At 41.0% G+C, this 18,023-nt stretch overlaps 1 long non-coding RNA gene across 1 annotated transcript; it reads left to right on the forward strand.

The window, feature by feature from the left end:
* Window positions 1-9,088: 9,088 nt before the first annotated feature.
* On the forward strand, window positions 9,089-16,769 carry LOC125947585 (uncharacterized). Its single transcript, XR_007468414.1, has 4 exons — window positions 9,089-9,397; window positions 10,181-10,284; window positions 14,008-14,226; window positions 16,511-16,769. It is a non-coding gene; the product is annotated as an uncharacterized LOC125947585 (long non-coding RNA).
* The last annotated feature ends 1,254 nt before the right edge of the window (window positions 16,770-18,023 follow it).

Below are 18,023 nucleotides of genomic sequence, written 5' to 3' on the forward strand. Positions count from 1 at the left end.
TTGCATTCTAAATGCCGAAGTCGTCGCCGTTTATTCAGATTTACGTGCAATATTTTCTAAGATTGTGTGCTGCAACGACGATACTGATACGCGCCTCGGTAATCCATTGTCGTTATGTAATAAAACAAATGGGCGGAATTTGCGCATTATCTAGAGGTTTTTGAGCTGTTTTCAAATAGGAGTATAGCTCCACAGCAGAATTATGTCCTAGAGTTAAACACTGCCAGGGGCACCATTCTTCATCTGCTAGTGTGAAACGGCATGAAAACTGAATAGATAGAGGCAAGGAAAAAAATGTCATAATTCATATGCACTTGTGGATTCATTCTGTTCCTGGTGTACTTGTACTATGGAAAGCACATTTTTATGATAACAGTAATTGTTTCATTCTATATTCAATGTTTATTGCACCCATAGAAGCCAGAAGATTTCCCACAAACACAGAAGGAAGCCACATTTATAATTTAAATGAACTACAATGCAAAGATTATACGCAAAGGAAAATTATGAACAGCAAGTAGGAAAACATATTGTGACACTGCTATTTGGTATCAGTATTAGCATACTTGTATGCCACAGGACATTTGTATAATAATGTTTTACAAGGTTAACTCTATCACACATAGTATTGATACCCTCAATAAAACTGGTCAATGGGTTCAGCTATCCTTGAATGTAGCTGCAGTTTTGCTTCAAATGCCTTGTATGCAACGCCTTCACTACAGGGATATAATTGTATAATATTTGAATCTGCGCTGTACTCACAAATAGCGAGAGGCGTTGGGGATTGTGCTTGTCAGAAAAATAAGCAATACATATGCAGAAACCGAAAAAAAGAGTGGTAGTTCACACAGTCCAAGTTGAAAGAATTGATGTGAGGTCGGACCCACAAACTAAGCATGCCAACTTTAGAATACAATGCATTTTGCTGCAAGTAAAATGTACAAAAAGCTTATGTTGTATCACATACCTAGAAAAATATTAGCACTGTCCAAGCTGAGCCAAACACATAGCAAAATTAAGAGATGGCGGCTCTATTATACTATAAACGTCAAATAAATGCATATTTCACGGCATTTAAAACACTCATTGAGTGGTATAGACCAAATTTTCGTGGTTACAGTGATCTGGCCTCATAAAAAGCTGCTGTTAAGGAAGTAAACAAAGTGAGCAAATTAAATTATTTTGGAAGTAGTAAAACCAATGGTGTACCAGGTGACAGAGGCAAATTTCCACAAAGGTCAGGTAAAAGATATATAGGATCAAACTTTGAAAAATACATTGTCATTCTCGAGAGTATACTTAGCTCACGCCTATTGCATTGAGAGCATTCATAGCATGCCCATGCTATCACACAGTTTTCTCTAGTTAAACGCAGGCCAGCTAACCTACCGTCGCCCATACTGTTTAGCTTGGTGTTGAACAGAACAATTCTTTAAGCAGTATTCGCATGCAGGTGATTCGAGCTACACCATTCATCAAGACAACAAACATGTACTTGCACAATTTGCAATAAGGTATCACGTTTTCCCTCTATAAAAGTTTGACGTCTGCATACAATGCTCTTGAACAATATATGCGCTTTACAAAGTCACTAAAAAAACGAATGCCTTAACATAGAACTCGGTGGGATAGCCGAAGTTGATGGATAAAGGAAATAATTGTGTGGACCATCATGAACATAATTCACACACGTTAAAACTTGTGTAGCAGGTTTTCTTGTACTGCGAGTCGCAGACACCCAAGCTCGACACCCTGCTTTTGTCAGCAGGGTAGCCATGATCCTGTAAAATTGCTCCCCTGAGTGGTTCACTGGCTGCAGGGCTTCTCTGAGGGGCAGTGAAGCTAATTACATCGATGGAAGATGGTTTTTTCAGAGGACGTACAAAGAGAATTTAGATGTGTTCCAATAGAAAGCAATTTCTTCTATCAACGTCCTTGACCTCATTGCAAACTATCAGATGCTTCAATGCTGCTGCAAACTGCTTTGCTGTTGGGTTGTCAACGCAGCCCCCAAATGATCTTATTGCAGCAAAAAATACCTCAAGGTGGTCCTGACTGAGCTTGGAGGTTGGAAGATACGCCGATAGGCCATTATCTGTAACTAAGTGGTTGTATAGACGGTTATCTAAGCACACCACAAAGCCAATGAAACCTGTCTTTTGGTTGGTCCATGTCATTAGTTTACCAGCTGCACACTTCCTAAGTGAGCAAAAGTAGTCTTCAGTTTATTGACATACGCAGTGACAGGAGCGACATTTCCAGGACACAGCGGCCTTTTATATTCTTCTTGCCTTGGATGTCTTGAATTAAAAATGTCATATGCGTTGTTAAGATGTCTGATAAGCTCTTCTGTTGGCAAGGAATTGAAAATTTTGGAATTTTTGAGCTCTGCAGTCACTAAGAGCATCTGCTACCCATGACTAAACGTTTGAGCCAACAATGAGACTTTCATGCGCTGGTTTTTCCAATGTGCCTGTTTAATTTGTTTGACAAATATGCGCCTCCTGTGTACTGAATTTCATGCAGCTCATCAATGTGTTTCCAGAATATGAACTGTTTGTTCATATCGACAATCATCTTTTTATCACACAGGGTGTGCCGCAGTAGCTTTAACATGTGACAAGGATCTAACATGGCAATGATAGGCTTTTTTGTCACTGGATGTGAAAAAGAAGCATCCAGCTGAGTCAGGTCCATCTTGCAGCCAAGGCTGCGCAGCAATTACAAATTTGCTGCAGCGCCATCACAGGTCAAACTCACAATCTGTGCACCTTTTTCTTAAACGAAGCTAGCAGTTTGCAGCACCAAATTGTGCCTCTGCTCACCACCAAGACCATCCACTAGAATGTAGCCAATCGGCAAATTCCATCTTCCATTGACTGCAACAAGCGTTAAAACAAATGCATCTTTGGCAACTGGAAAGCTGTCATCATTGGCATCAATGCCCATGTCAAGATATCCACGCATCCTTTTTCCATCAAACTCCACATGTCTCCGAATGGCCATCTCATCCACAACTAGATTGCATACTGTGGAGTGGCTGTTTTGTGAATTTTGCTTTACCATCATGGCCAGCACAGTCGGTGCCTCTTTTGAAAAGCCAGCAGCCCATCAAAGTATTGATACCATTTACCCAGTGTCTTTGCATGCGGGAGGCATGTCTTGAAAACAGCTCGTACATATCTTTATGCTCTAGGGGAATGAAAATGCAACGTCAGTGCAAATGCCCTGAGCTCTGGCGAGTAAGCGGGTGACACTGTTGCAGCAGACTTGCGTGTCAGTTGAAGCATGAGCAAGTCTTTTTTTGCCCCACCAAGACTTCGCAACATTGCGACATCCTCATTTCCTAGAATTCGATTGTCAGATAAATATTCTATGACATCTTAGAGATGAGCAAACTTTTGAAAAAGCCGCTGATGTGATTGCTGTAGAGTCTTGATCTTCTTGATCGCAGTTTGTAATTGTGAGTAACGCCATACTCAGTGCCTCAGAAAGGCATTTTTAGGCGTGTCTTCTGCTGGCTGTGGCTGCAAATTATCACACGCTGTAACAGGTGCATGAGCAACCAACATGACAGAAATCACGTACGCAAAACAAAATACTTAATTGTGGCATACACTCTTGTGCAAGCTATGAAGAGTATAATGCAAAATTTTAGGTCATCACCTTGCTCACGACGGTTTCCGTTTACGCTTTTGTGAACTTAAAAACTGTGAGGGCATAAAACTGCCATCCACACGAGCTTGTTAGTGCCACTTAATTTTGTTTGTTAATTTATTTGCAAAATACTGCGGGCCCATCTGGGTCCAGGTAGGAAAGGTAAAACTACAAAACAACTAACACAGAAGAGCCCAATGTTGCATAGTTCAACACGGGATGCTTCACAGCAGCCTTTTAGTTTGAGTGGGCAAAATATACTGGGCTCATACTCCTACACAAAAGGCGACTTTTGTCTGCCTGCATCACGGCTCATTGTGACCGATCGAACTAATAAAGAGCATAGAAAATTGGGGAAAACCTGTTGGTCGTCTAGTTTATTGTTTCATTTGAATGGAAAAGAGAAATTGAAAAAAAATGATTATTGGCCGCCAATTGGTGTTTAATGCAAACCCCGAGGAAACTCAAACCGCTGTGGGCGAATATGAATGCTTCAGCTTTTAATTACATGGTTGCCATGATCATAAATGTTAGTGCCCAAGTGCAGTTCACATTTATTATGCTTCAGCGATTAAACAGTTGCCATGAAAATAAATGCTATTTCACATGCAGTTAGTTAAGGAAACAAGTATGTAAAAATTGTAGTGGTCGAGTACTATCCTTATCATAGTATGCCTTGCTGTTCGAGGTGTCACTGGTTTGTGCATAGGCAGCGCTGCAGAAGCTTCACCCTTGAGTGTCCTGGAGGGGTTTGGACTGGGAGACTGGACAAAATACACCAAGTGCAATGACAAGGGACTGTTTACTGCTACATAGCTTCAAATTGCTGACCGTGCAAACGAAATACCAGACGCACAGTTGGAGCTAAATCCCATGACTAATAGCGACACTATTGGCTTCATATAAAATTTAAGCACAATAATGACCAGCAAGCAGGACATTGTTAGGGAGATCAGTGACTGTGGCTATGTACTGTATTTTTTTATCTACTGCCCGCCAAAATATAGTTGATAAAGCTTACCAGCACAGTTGACATGTTAAAAATTTTATTACTGTCGTAAATATTGAAGCCTAGCAAGGGTGTTAATTACGCGTGTAATCAGAGGACATGGCTGAAGTATAATTTAGAGAAGGAGTGTGTTTTCCTTATTTCAATTCTACTGAAAAAATTAGTTTTTCATCTTGCATAAGTATGGTTTGCTGCACTTTCTTTTATTTTCCATATCTTGCACTTATCCTAGATTGACTAAGTGAGGTTATTATATAGCATATATGGCTTTCATTCATTAGAACTTGCTTTTGCGAGTGTTAACAATGAAATTTGAACGCAATATGCTTGTCACCTGTGTCAAAAAGGGCTGTAATGTAGCTGATAGACTAACAGTTCCATCTTTCTCTTCATTCTGAGCATTACTAATAGATCTTTTAAACCTGTCGAAAGCATCTGACAAAAAGCTGTATGGCAGTCTCATATGCATTTCTGAAACTGCAACTATTACTTTAAAGGTGAAATCCAAAATATATACTACAGGAAAACACCAGATTTTTGCAAAGCAGATCAGAACATGAATGAACCAAGGCACACATATGAGAAAATGTCGTGAGCAAGCCCTGTGATCATTACGACAATCAAACATGCCAGGACATGTTGGATTTAGGAAAGCTCATCAGCGATGTCTGAATCAGTGAAGGACGAGCTAGCAGAGGTAGCAGTACCCTCTGTTAGCACATCAGACAAGCCGACAAGCAGACAAGATTTCTATGTCCATTGTGGCTTGAGAGAGACCTGCCTGAATATACGAAAAGCATACTTCACTTCAGGAATGTTGGGGACATTTACCACTGTCATGAAAAAGGCATGATGAAAGTATAAACGTGCATTATGGCTCTATATAGGTGTGTATCAACTTACTGGCTCATCTTGATGCTGTGATGTTCCCGTGGATGTAGCTGCTTCACTTTAAGGTTGACTCATTGCTGTGGCATCGTTCTTTGCAAGCGTCTACGTAACCCATCAGATATTTTTAAGGTTCAACAATAAATTTGCTGTAGAATGAATATACACAACCATTGCAGAGTCATGCAAAAGGCCTCGCATGATCTGTGCATGCTTTCCCTACACACCACATCCCCTTGTGTAGAAAACTACGTTCAATCTAAGTGTGCTTGTAAAATGCACAATCAACTAATTGAATCTCGGGGAAAATGGAGCTGGTGGTAACTTCGCAGTGCATGTTTGAAACAAAAATATCATACACATAGCTGTAACATATACATAATATAATGTAATGTAATTCCCCCTCTGTAATGCCTCCAGGCCTTCAGGGTACTACTAATGAATGAAAGAAAATGATGTTCACTCCTGTAATTTAAAGTACATCAGCGTTATTTCATCTGAACTGCCATTTACCCGTTTAAAATTTGTCAACCAACAACATATCTTCTGAAAAAAAAAGAAAAATGGTATTTAGCCTCAGCATGGCCAGTGCTTGAACTTTGCAACTTAACTGATCTTTGCACTCACAAATAGAGTTACTACGTGCAGAATATTCTCAACAAAATTATTGTTCTTATTGACTATTGCAAAACTTAGCATGTTATTTGAAGACTAACCTTTCAAGATTTCTTGAATTAAATTTTTGTCTTGCAATTTACGCGTGCGATGCTCTCACAATTGAGCTACTGACTTCCAGATTGGAGAGAATTCGGAGTAGGATTTCTAGTCCATAAGGACATAGCGGGCAACATTGATGAATTCTACAGCATTAATGAGAGGGCAGCAGTCGTCGCAATAAAGCTGAATAGGAGATATAGAATGAAGGTTCTACAAGCCTACGCCCCAACCTCCAGTCACGATGATGAAGAGATACAACAGTTTTACGAAGATGTTGAATTAGCAATGCGAAACGTGCAAACTCAGTACACTGTGGTCATGGGCAACTTCAATGCAGAAGTGGGGAAAAAGCAGGCTGGCGAGCAAGCAATTGGCAACTACGGCATCGATTCTAAGAACACTAAAGGAGAGATGTTGGTAGAATTCGCGGAAAGGAATAGGCTCCGAACAATGAATACCTTCTTCAGGAAGCGCAGCAACAGGAAGTGGACCTGGGAAAGCATTAATGGAAAAACAAGGAATAAAATTGATTTCATACTCTCTGCCGATCCCAGCATGGTGCAGGATGTAGAAGTGTTAGGTAGGGTAAAGTGAAGTGGCCATAGGTTTGTGAGGTTTAGAATTTCTCTCAATTTGAAGAGAGAAAAAATAAAATTAGTCACAAAGAAACAAACCAACCTAGACGCAGTAAGGGTAAAAGCAGACCAATGCAGGCTGGTGCTTGCAAACAAATATGCAGCTTTAGAAGAGGAAGATGAAGATAACATAGAGGTAATGAATGAAAGCCTGACTAGGCTGATTTCATAAGCAGCAATTGAAGGGGAAGGCAAGGCGCCAAGGCAACCAGTAGGTAAGCTCCCTCAAGTAACAAAGGACCAAATAAAGAAATGACAACAAATGAAAATGTCAAACTCGCGAGATCAGATAGAATTATCTGAACTCTCAAAACTGATCAACAAGAAAAAAGTAAGTATGTCCGAAATTAGGACGCAGCTTGAAATCAGTGAGAAGGAAACTTGGCATAGGACAAGGCAAAATGTAGCCACTGAAAGATAAGCCGAGTAACATCATGACATAGTAAATGCAGCGGAAGAACTCTATACTGACCTGTACAGTTCCCAGGGCAGCCAAGCTACTTTCATTCGAAGTAGTGATGAACCGAATAGACCCAAGTAACACAGAACGTAGCGTAAACGTTGCCTGATTGTAACAAATGTCAGGCAACGTTAAACAGTCAACCTCAACGTTGAATGTACGTTGCCAGCTGTACGTTCAAGTGATGTCACAAATAAATGTCAGAGCAACGTCCTGACACCCACGTTGTGTCAACGTTGCATGTAAACATCAAATTAACGTGTAAATGGTACCAATGTAGCAACGTTACAAAACAGCACGTTCCCAGAACGTTGCCGGATGTCACCAATATTGACATTAATGTGATGCCAGGCTGCTGTAGCATTTTGCATGTATACGTTCATGCAACTATAAGATATTTTCATTTTCAACTGAACGTTCATCTTTATCATACAGTGAGGTATGGAGATCTATAGTGGTTATGCAGTAATTAATATCTTCTAAGGAACACAATGTTAAATTATGTTTATTGTGCTTCTCCACAGATAAGATCTGCTACAAATTATATCAAATGGCAGAAGCATTCAGATGGAAAAAATGCTAATTGTTGCAACGGTTCACCTATAGTAGACAAAGTTACGCATAAAAGTATTCCCTTCTTCCACACCAAATGCACAAGACTTTGTGACTGCTTGCACGCCACATGCCCGTAAAAGTGGAAACATTAAGCAAGGGCCATCATGAATAGGCACAAGCCCCATGATACGAGCTGCATAAAAATGACGAACACATCCACACTGCACAGTGGATACACACAGATCATATCTACTTGTCCATATGAAAAACACTGCATTTTTTTCAGTTCACGTATGGTTTACATCATAGAAACGGCACTAGAGCAAAGGACTATAAGCCACCAATAGGGCTGCAAACACATCGTACACCAGCGCACATTCGCTTCACACACCACACAGGACAGATGCACGCTGCAGACATGTTTTTTTTTTTTAGGAGGAATCTTCGCGAGCCGCACGATAAACACAGAAGGTACGGACGACAGGAGCAAAACCCGCGCACATTCAACACACCGACACGAAAGGAAGTGCGGACGATACGGGTGTAACCTGCGCCACACGAGCTATCAACCCTCGTGGATTTGATCCTTTCCGCCTGAAACAGTCACAACGCGCACGGAAACATCGAACACTGCACATCTGTACCTCCGATATCGCGTCAACAATTCCTGAGGCTACAATTCATGTTGACGACATCAGAAAGTTATCTAAAACTAAGTGACGGCGTAGGAAAAGTAGGCAGCATCGCTAAACGTCATGGATTGGCTTCGAGACAGCTTCCAGACAGCCCAAACCGTTCAAATCATGCCACAGCGACGGCTTGATAGGGATAACGTACGCTGATCTCAAAGGCTATGCTGATGCTGGCTGCAGAGAGCGGAAGCAATTCAAAGGTAAATTACGTTATAAAGTTTCTTTCTACGCTAAACTATAGTGTAAAATATAGATTGTTCTACGGTTATTTTGTCTTGCAACATCTATACGTAGTTGTGTGTAACCCGGCACAAAATTTTAGTATGCGAGTGTACCGGTTAATATTTTTGTCATCACAGAGGCCACACACATTCTCACAAGTATGCAGGTGGCGCTATTGTTTTTCCTCCGTGTTCTGTGATGGCGATCGTATGTGCGGGGTGCTACGAGCGTCGCGTTTGCTCGATCGTGTGTTTTTGTGTTTGCTGTTATGAAGTGGGTCGCAGTTAGCGTGCACAGAAGTGCCTGAAGATACCTTGTGTCATGCTGCAAACTCGCCGTATGCGTGGCGCGCCAGGCAAATGTGGCCCAACGACTTTATGCCGTGGAGTGCGGCATCTTTGTTCTCGTGGAAAGTTGGGTGGACATCGCAAAGAAATAATGTGTGTTAGCGCGCCTCAGCTCGTCCACTACGCAGCGGCATGTATGCGGGGAGTAACATCGTCGACGCAGCACCGGCAACTTGGAGAGCGCTTCGCGACCACGTCGTACCATTCAAAAGGTAAGTAATCGTGCTGGCTAACTACACGCGTGTTGTGTGAGCTTCTCGTGTGTGCATATCATGCGCGAGCGTATGAAATAGAAGTCCCGCGACAACAGTGATACCTGTGCTGATGCTTGCTGAACGCTGGTTGTCAGCACTTAGTTACGCAAGTTTATTGCTTCGATGCGAAATTGAAAATCTTGATAAGCGTTTTCTTCCGATGAGAAATGTAACGTTCGTTCGAAAATAATTGTGTTCACCATATGCGTGCTGCGCGTGAGCTCCCCCTTTTCGGCTGAAGTTGCATAATAACGACTCATTTGCCTCTTCACCGATTCTTATTGTAATGACGTTTCCTTGCAATAAATGCCTTGACGTTGTAATCTCTGCTTAAGAAGTTTTCGGTTTACGACAGTTTTAGAGAAAAAAAAGTAAGCAATCGCAGCTTGCTACTAGAACAACTTACTTTTAAAGACAAGATATGTTGACATAACTTATACATAACTAAACATGACAGGGGAAAGTTGCTTAAACTGAGTCATGGAAACAAATGAATTGTTTTGTAAACAAACATTTCTTTGCTATGTGCTGCGGCGTGTCAATAATTTTACTGTGATCAAAGGGTCCCCATTATCAAGACATTCATCAGTGACTTCTACTTTGTGCTCTGTTGCCACCCTGCAATAATGCAAACATTGTTTTTGTGACTATATTTGGATGCTCCATGCATGTCTAGACAATTTGACAGCTTTATAAAGCTATGTGCCACTGCTATAAGTTAACACAGAACTTATTTTATAGCGGCGAGGCTGTGACCCATAACAGTGCCCACATAACGGAGGAGCCACCAGACCCCTTGGCTATGCCTGCCGTAGTGCAACGTGTAATCTGGATGGTCGGGTCAGGTATGTATGTAGTGTACGTGCTCCACAAAGTAGCATCTTGGTATCATTCGTGGATAAGTTACTCGACATTAGTCAACACAGCTTACTAAATAGGCCAAATATTTATGCAACTTGCTGTTTACTTGTGTTCATAGTTGTTATGCACACCTTATTGTGTTCTATATAAAAGTAGACCTAACATTTCTTGATGTTAAGTATTTTTTCTTGCATCAATCGCTTGGCTGCAAGTTACATTTTAATTTTGCTTAGTACACACTCTATTTATCACTTTTCATTTTGGTTTTCTTTCTTTGAAATGGTGTCCTATGCCGTAGGGTTTTATTTACGAATTCTTAGTGTTTACACTACACTCTTGTGCAGCTTCTGCGCATATAAGAATTCAAAGTGTAATGGGCCAAATATGTCATAGGTGTAAGCACATAGTGTGCTTACCATTGTTTAACATTCATATTCACGATTATTTCTGTCTTGTTCCAAGGATAACTGCCACGGGAAAATACACATTTGATGAGCTCAAACTTTTTTGAAATGATACATTAAGGCCAGTATTCACTGTGCTGTAGTTACTACAGTTCTGAAGTGTTTTCTAGTAAGCTTGCATTTTTCTCTCCCATTTTTTAATATTCTTGGCAAGCTATCCCCATTCATGCAAGTAGGCATTGTAGCAGTTGCGAGTCTGTGTCCAGTTACATTATATTTCTTTTTTTTTCAAGTCAGTACAGCATAGAACACATAGCTAACTGGTAGGTAGTTCATTGTATTGATGCTCTATTATTAAAAAAGCACACTATTTTGCACATGTCTGCTTGCTCTTGCCATGTTTGCTGGTTATTGCAATGTTGCTTGTCAAATGAATTTGATTTCAACTACACCATACAGAACAGTCTGGCTTTAGTGTAATTTTATTAGTGACAATCAACCAACAAGCCCTAATTCTACAGCTGTCAAGAAGTATTTCTAATACTTTGGGGTCCCTTTCCATATTTTCTGTTTCATCCTGTGTATTTGGTCAGCACAGTGGGCATTTGGTTTATTCATTCTGCTTGGCGCTGCTCAGGTTAGAATATGTTCAACCTGCAAGTCCAAATTATAATGATATGTGTACGACTTCATTTACTGGCTGGATGAATTGGAAAAGCATTATATCTAATTCTAAGAGTATTTTTGTCAAAAATACCAGTGTCTAGAACAAGCATCATATGCACTGCAACTCTTATAGTTTTAAGTTAGGTAGGCAAATATCTATATGTATGTATACTTGTGCATATACTTTCTACATATTGGCTAGTGTTTTAGCTACACGAAACAGCCTATGTTGTCGCTACTCTCAAGTCAAATTTATGGTTGATGCGCCGCTTGTTTTTGTTGTGAACTTACACGTCTGTGGTGTCTTAAGCACTGTAGATGCCTGACAGCTGAAGTATTGCAGCAGTAGACAGTTTTAGTTTAGCGTACGCTATGTCATTACGTACGCTATAAAATAGCGGGTCATCACTGCGCATGTGCAGAATGCTATCCGACCGATAGCGTATGCATGCTATTTCTCAGATTTAGCATTACCGTCTGTGCGTGGTTTGCGTAGTTTACGTTAAACATGGCGGTGGTCCCCGCTGCCCGCTTCGAATTGAATTTGGCGTGGCTTTTGCAGAATTCGCTTCGTTCGTAGCAAATGACTGTGTAAACAGCTTTCGCTTACCGTCAGGCCGCTTTGACAACAGTGTAATATGGTTAACCTTGTGGAGTTTTCGAGATCGCTTCTCGTTTCGAACGACACAAAGCCTAACGAGGGAAACCGACATGTCAGCGCTACCTGTCAGTGAAGTCGAGAGATAGGTGCGACGATGGCAATGGCCGCTGAGATAGGAAGATCTTGCAGGCCAACTAAAACTGTAATAAATGTGTGCTGTTTAGCGTACGCTGTACTATAGCGTATAGGCATACGCTATTAGTTGCATATGCTATACTAAAACTGTCTAGTGTCGAAGCCAACTGGCACTTACTATTGCTACAGTATGCCAACAGATACCTATCACCGTATTTGTGCATTTTCTGAGAACCAGCCGTGTTTGCTAGGTGAAATTTGTGGTGTACGTATGAGTTTGCAGGTCAGTTCATGTAACTTTTCAGGATAGAATTTACATGGGGGGGAAAAGGGTACCATACAACATGACTGCTGCTAACTGACCATTTATTTTGATGGAAGGATTAAAAATAGCAACACTGGATGTGTGCTTATGCTGTGCACAATTTCGTTCAGAGGGAAAGCGTAAGTTGTAATGTAAAGACATAAAATCCCAATAAATGGTATTTGTGTAAAAAGGAAAGTAAATATGCGCAGACTAACTTCAATCACTTGTCATCTAGAAAGGACGCCTTTTATTTCATGAATTGATCATGGGGTCTGGCTCGCATGTCTTGTTTATGTGGTATGCCTCACTGATCTCTCGTGTCAATTTTTCACCGTAGGTGAAAACAGATGATCTTAATCCAGCCTGAAGTCCTATCGCAGCAATGCACGGCCAAACTGGACGAGCAAGCTGGTCTTTTGAGTGAAATATGGGAATTTATTTGGCACATTTAGTTACCGGCCAGTCTGCTCTGTGTACATTTGACCAGGTGTGAAAGAAATACAGTGAGCTGCCTCTCATTCACACTACACAAATTTGGTGGTATCTTTAACCAAGCAAACCTCACTTGCCTGCTCGCCTTTCTCGATTCACTTGTGAACTGTCGTGCATATCCTGCCTACTTTATTTTTCGCTGGAAATGTGCGTGCATAGCAGTCCACATGAGAATTGAGGCTTGCTGAGTTAAAGATGCAACCCAATTTGTCTTGTGTTCGTCAGGGGTAGCATAGTCTGTTCCTTTGATCATGTATATATTCGGTCAAATGTACATGGGGCAGACTGGCTGGTGCCTCAACATGTGCCCAGGAGAGCACCATAATTCACTCAAGGGAGAAATATGTTCGTGCCACTTGACGATGCACTGACACGACTGGTGCTGCGCGCCAAATTTCGATTGTTTATCTCTGGCAACCAATTGACCATCAAAATTAGTGACGAATACCACATTAAGGAAATGGGACATGTGTCAGTTGTAGATATACAAGCTCTACTTTGGCTACCACTGATTGCCTAGAGGGTGATTAGAGACAGTTACTAGGAGAGCTCTTCATCTGGTTGGCTGGCACAAACTGTACCTGTTTCTGCACTGCAAAAAGCTGAAAGACTCTACTTGGGCTCACTGAAACTGCTCTTTAAAATAAATTTGAAACAGGCTAAGCTATATAATTTTGTGTGCAGCCCCCACACTAATGCCACTGGACGTACCTGCCATTTACGGTTACATTTATCGCACGGTTAGACATATTTCTTTTTGCTACCAGCACTTATTGACATAAAACCGATGGCCTATTGCACAAGCAATAAAAGCACATCAAAACGCTTGGAGTAATGTCAAATTTAGACAGGTTCATGTAAACAAAGCAAACTAATTGCTTTAATAAGAAAGTTGTGCAGACTGGGTAGGAATAGAACCTGGGGTGTGAAAGGAGCATGCTTCCCTTATGCCACGGCAGCTCTTTGGTTCTGGCTGACTTAAGGTGTGCCTAGTGCGTGTCACACTGTGCAAGTCACATTGCAGCCATTTGGTTGACTAAAGGTGCTTTCACGTTACCACACGTAAGCAGTCTTAATGTGTCTCTGCCATCTTTTATTGCAGGTACACCTAGGAAATGTTGGATACATTGGCAACGATAACTGGGGCCTGCACCAGTGTCATCGCCGGGATTCCCTGTTCTGCAAATAACTGGCATAAATGATGTGGGGAGCCCTGGCGCTCGGCGTAGGAGCGTCACAGGGGCTCCTTGTTGGTGCTTGAAGGACGGCAATGCTGTTGAGAAGCCGACATTGAGCCCCGATAAATTGGAAGCTGTGGGTAGTAAGTATCATTCACATTTTTTCAAGTTTTTGTAATGTTTGTAAGAATACATGTATTGCACCGAAATGATTAAGATGCATTTGATGCATATCTTTCGAAATGTGGTGCCCCTGAGGAGAAAAAATCTTCTCATGCTTGGTTTTGGCCGAGCGGTTGAATCGAGTGACAAAGTTTTTCGCGTTTAGGTAGCCCAAGAAACACTATCGTCTTCAAAAAGAAACAAAATCAGAATTAACAAACCAGCTTATTTGTGGCTACTCATGAGTTGCATTTCTTTGTTTAAAAGTGCCTGCAAAGTGACGCTAACCTACTTATCAGGTCCAGAATTTTTGATTAACACCGCTTCCAAAAGCTCGCGTTCTAATTTGGTTTTTCCACGGGCAGAACTTCCGTATTCGTCATCCGCGGGTAGCAACGACAACTTTTGCAGTGTAGAGCAATATTCAACCCTTCTCCCGATATGCAACACCTGTAGCGTAGTCGTAGCCGGTCGTTCAGGCACTGAATTGCAGTGCAGATGTAGGCAGCAACAGAAGAGTCAAGACGAGAGACATGCGGCAACTCTTTAACAAAAAGCTTTATTATTGCTGGCCCATGTTTATAGCCGTCAGTCACTGCATTGCACATGTGCAATTCGCACCCTTAGGAAGAAAGTAAACTCTGTCTGACAAGTGTACAGAAGGTGTGCTGATACACACAGAGCCAAGTCGCAAAATCTTTTCAGCCTCAATTATTTTACGTGTTAGTTGATCACCGCTTCTGCTGGAAACAGTACACTGAGCAAACGACGGTTCACAGTCACACGAACTGCAATGACATTCAAGCCTACTGTCACGCACAATTTTCTTGACATTGTATGAGTGTTCTCTCAGCCGGTGATTGATACAGCGTCCCATTTGACCTATATACTGTCAGTTTACCACAAGGGGGATACAATAAACGACGTTGCTAACACAGGTGACAAACGGAATTTGATGTTTTGTTGCATATGTGTGGCGTGCTGTGACATTGCCTTTGATTACACAACTTTAGAATGATATGCAATTTTCTTGATATTGTGAGAGCTTATGAATGTAGGGTATGACGGCCAGTTTTATGTCTGTCAGATGCAGTGGCCACATGACCTCTACTCTGAAAAGCGCATGCACCGAGTGGTTGCCATGTGATCACTCCATCTGATAGACTTAAAGTGGCTGTCATACCATACATTCATAAGCTGTCTCACAGTATCGTGAAAACTTCAGATAGTTCCAAAGTTAAAGTTGTCTTCTTTGCACCTCAGAAGCTTATAAAGTTGCGTAATCAAAGGAAATGTTTCAGCGCAGCACACAAGTGTAACAAAAAGCACAAAAATCTGTTCGTCACCTATGTTAGCAACATGAATTACTGTACCCCTCTTTCTTGTGGTAAACAGTACATAGGCCAAACAGGACGCTGTATCAATGACCAGCTGAGAGAACACTCTACAATGTTAAGAAAAATGTGCATGACAGTTGGCTTGCATGTTGTTGCAGTTCATGTGCCTGTGAACCATTGTTTGCTCGGTGTACTGTTGTCAGCAGTAGCGGTGATCAACTAAGACGTGAAATTATTGAAGCTGAAAAGATTGCGCGACTTGGATTTGTGTGTGTCAGCATCTGTACACTTATCAGACAGATTTGACCTTCCTAAGGGTGTGAATTACGCGTGTGTAATGTGATGAGTGACGGCTATAAACATGGGTCGCTGAAAATAAAGCTTTTTGTTGGAAGTCAGCACACGTCTATTGTCTCGTCTTTTCTGTCGTCAATATCTGTGCTGCAATTCACCAATATGTTGTACAAACAAGTCAAATTTATCACTCACTCATTGGAACTTTCATCACGAATGAAATGTGGTTTCGGTACCGTGGTAGAGCATTCACATCATTTGTTAATTTTTGTTTTCTTCCAAGACTGAACTGGATGTAACAAGCAGCCGTGGTATTGCAAGGAAGCTTTGTTAAAGGAATATATTGATACTAACGTCCTAACTGCTTAGCGCAATAAAGGAAGTTGTGGGTATTGTTTATTGTGCTTTCCTTGCTCTTGTGTCCAAACTTATAGCTATAATGGTTTGGTTGTACTGAAATGTGCTTTTGATGTTTTGCATTATTCTCCTGTGTAAAGTCACTATTGTTTGTTTCACAGTTATGCGAAGCTTAAGTTGTTTGTAAGCATTTTTATAGCCTGTTTTCACAGTAAACATGGTTTACTCAGTGTTTCAGATGGCACTTTATAATTTGATGTAATTGATGTCTCTGCAGGTTACTGCATTATTGACTTGGAAACCACTGAGGTCTGGATGCAAGTGAAGCTACCGAGGGAGGCATGTGTGCATCACTTGTGCTGCAGGCCATGCTCTGCAAAAGTGATGGCTGGCTGTCAGTGCTTGGATGACTTTCTGTTACTCTACGCCTTGGGCTGTGTTGACTACTTCACACTTGCTGCCATGTCTGCAAGCTTAGGCAAAAAGACCAGCTGGATGCTTGGCAGGAGATAGTATCCAACCGCTGTGTTACTGTGTTGTGTTGTACTTTACAAAGTGAAGGAGGACAGTATTTGTGCTGTTACTAGGAAGTATAAATTGTGTTCTGCCATTGAAATAAAGGAGTCAAAAAGCAAAAAATTTCGAAGTCTTACCTACATGGGAAAGCAAAATATATTGTGTTGTAGTTGTAGCTGTTAGTACAGTCTTAATATGCGATAGAAGACCTTGATGTTTAATAGAAAATATATTTAAGTGTGTTATCAGTGTTATCAGTTTTTAAGTTACTGTTATATAAGTGTCATTTGCTTGCCAGTATGATGTAAGCAGACAGTAAATAAATGCATGGTTTGACATTATAACCAGGTTTGTCTATGGCATTCACTATTATTTAAGGTGGACCAATGCATATTCATGGGTGCATATTCAACCACCACGCATTCCTCCTGCACAAAATTCCTACATACAAGCGTTTGTTCTTAGAAGCTGATGTTGGCTATTATGCAATTTCTTGAAAGCACATGCAGCTACTGACACATGATTTTTAGAGTAGTAAGTCGGAAGCAAAGACTGATTTTTTTCTGTGGTCTAAGCTTAAATGATATGTTTAAGGAAATGAACATTTGCGGAATATATTTACTTTCCTGCTGCGAGAACCTTTATACGAGAACCTCTGCACATTGGACGTGCATGCTGCTTCTCTTGCTGTTATAGCCAAAATGAAAAATTGTTCTTATGAACCACTTCGCAGCTTTGCATTGTGCACTTTTACTTGCAGTTAGCATTTATATGCTGTGCTATGGACAACAGCAAGACAAGTCAGGCAAACCACCATGTGAAACACTTTAAAGATTCTGGCTTATGGTGCGTTTGTAATGTATATAGTGCAAGACAGATGAGCTGCCCGTACAGCAGTGCTGTCAGCATTACACGGCTGACAGCACCGCAAACCCTTAAATTTATATTTGTTTGACAGATAATGCATTCTAGTAGTTTTCATGTCGTATATGCGTGAAAATGTAAACAAGAACTGGTGAAAACAGCATTCTTTTACGTATATAGTGTATCTTACCACAAGGTAAGGTACACAGATATTTTGGTAAGCTACACAACATATATACGTAAAAAACGCTGTTTTTCACTAATTCTTGTTTCACATTTTCATGCATATGCAACATGAAAACTACTAGAGTAAATTATCTCTCAAGCAAATATAAATTTAAAGGTTTGCGGTGCTGTCAGCCGTTTCATGCTGACAGCACTGCTGTTATGTATGTCTACAAATATTCTGC

Source organism: Dermacentor silvarum, chromosome 8, assembly GCF_013339745.2.
Source record: "Dermacentor silvarum isolate Dsil-2018 chromosome 8, BIME_Dsil_1.4, whole genome shotgun sequence".
Taxonomy (NCBI): domain Eukaryota; kingdom Metazoa; phylum Arthropoda; class Arachnida; order Ixodida; family Ixodidae; genus Dermacentor; species Dermacentor silvarum.